The sequence below is a fragment of the Nicrophorus vespilloides genome, unplaced genomic scaffold (assembly GCF_001412225.1).
Source record: "Nicrophorus vespilloides isolate i.1.1-1 unplaced genomic scaffold, Nicve_v1.0, whole genome shotgun sequence".
Classification (NCBI taxonomy): Eukaryota; Metazoa; Arthropoda; class Insecta; order Coleoptera; family Silphidae; genus Nicrophorus; species Nicrophorus vespilloides.
In genome coordinates this window covers 1-2,204 of record NW_017099802.1, presented here as the reverse complement: position 1 = coordinate 2,204, position 2,204 = coordinate 1, and the positions used below count along the sequence as shown (strand labels likewise).

The 2,204-nt window shown below is 33.0% G+C and overlaps 1 non-coding gene across 1 annotated transcript; it reads right to left on the bottom strand.

The window, feature by feature from the left end:
• Nucleotides 1-2,085: 2,085 nt before the first annotated feature.
• Trnae-uuc lies at nt 2,086-2,157 on the bottom strand. The gene has a single exon. It is a non-coding gene; the product is annotated as a tRNA-Glu (tRNA).
• Between the last annotated feature and the right edge of the window lie 47 nt (nt 2,158-2,204).

Below are 2,204 nucleotides of genomic sequence, written 5' to 3'. Positions count from 1 at the left end.
CATGGATGCTTTGGCAAGTAACTGCACTTCATCGCCAAGAAGGAAGACGAAAGGTACTGGTACTGTGAGGTGGACGATAGCCAGTACACGCTATTTAGGTGCTGCAGTTGGGTTGGAAGGAAGCACAAGGCTGAGGCAGAATTGGGAGTTTTGCTAGAGCCAGAAAATGTTATCAATGAAATGCTGAAGAGTGCGGAGAGCTGAGATATTGTAGCGGTGTACATATCAGAGGTTCTACTAAGCAAAAAAGAAGACGAGCGGAGGTTGCAGAAGGCCTAAGAGGATAGTGGAGGCCAACATTAACATGATGCAGAGGAAGTGCCAGAGAGGCCGTGGTCCCTAACGTTGAAATGACAGCTGTCACCTTGTGTCAAAAAGAGGACCTGGTAATGTACGTAGTAGTAATTGGATCGCAGTACAACTACAAACAAATACAATGAGTCGCGCGACTTAAAGCTTTATAAATACTGCTCTATAGAAGTGATTCTCAAATTTTTTGCTCCGCGACCCCCCCGAAGTATATGTAGAAAAACAACCAGGATTGATCTGCCATTAATATTTTACGCGACCCACACTTTGAGAATCACTGCTCTATAGAAATATTTCAATAATGAAATATAATTCTATTATTGCATATTGATTATTGAATAATTCAATCAAATATACAGATAAAGAAATATACTTGGATACACGTAAATTACAAAAATCTGAATTTAATATGGACAATCTCTTTAAAAAAATGCTATAAATATGATTTTTTACTGCAATATTTGCATACATAAAGCTTTACGATTATTAATTAACATTGTTGTTTTTTTGCTCTGCGAAAATAGAATAGAAGTGGATCGTACCATAAAACTTTCCGCATTATTCAAAGCTGATATTTTTGCAGTGAATATTTCATTCGATGTTCCATTTCCTTTTTTCTTCTTCTATCTACGTTGTGTATATATATATATTGTGCATCGTTCTGTCCTGTTGTTATTTTCATCGTTTTTTCTGCTTTGTTACGTTTCGTTTTTATAAAATATTATTTCGTCCGCGCGGATGTGCATGAAAAATTCAAATTACGAGATGCCGCATTATTTATAGCAGCTTTATATATCACCATCACTTATTAAAACATGCTTGCATTTTAAGTGCGCACAGCAAATGCAGACAGAAATAATGAGAGGAAGAGAGATGAGTGAATTGATGGGAATGCGAGAGAAGGAGTAGAGTAGATGTGAGATGACTCTTCGGTTATATTTATTTAAGTATTTTTCTAATGAAATTGCATGCAGCTCTAACGTTTATTGCTTAATAATTCATTATTAAATATTTTTTTCGGAGAAATTGCGCTCGACTTTTTTAATATGAAATATTAAAATACGTATGCAAATTTTCAGCTTTTACTCGTACTGTTTCTTTTTTACCTTTATTCATTGCAAGTTATCTATTTAAAGTGATTTTATATTTATGATTTTTTTTATTTTTATTTTTTTTAACTTTTAACCTAAATTTATAAATCACTTTTGATATATCTTGCTTTGTGCCCTTTTTAGTAGAATTCCATTATGTATATCATTGATTTCATTGAAAAATATTGTTTAAATTAAATAGAAAAAACTTTATTAGTGTTAAAAAATATTTAGTAATATATCAAAATGTAATATTCATTTATCTTTGTAAAGTTCTGAAATAACTTTAATCTTCGGATTAAATTGAATTGTTTCTACTTGGAAATCTTGGATTACAATGGAATTAATCGTTAATGGATGTTTGCCGACAAAACAATGCTATTTCGGATATATTGATATCGGATTACATGTTACGTCAATTAGTGGCGTTAAATGCAATTAACTGTATCTCGAAATTACAAGTTACAACCAGCGTTGACATATAATTTGACATTTCAGTTTACAAGCTTTTGACAGCTGTATCCATATTGAGATTATATAATTACTCCCTTGGCATTATACAATTACATACGAATATTAAAAATCAACATGGAGCAAATTGAAAAATCACTGAGTTAGACTATTTAGGACAATCCACTAGTTATTATTACCATTAGGGTAACAATTTGGATGACATCCAAAAGAATTCCGATACCGGGAATCGAACCCGAGCCTCCTGGGTGAAAGCCAGGTATCCTAGCCACTAGACCATATCGGATGTTATTTGAACTACTTAGAAATCTGGATCTCTCCGGATGACCTATT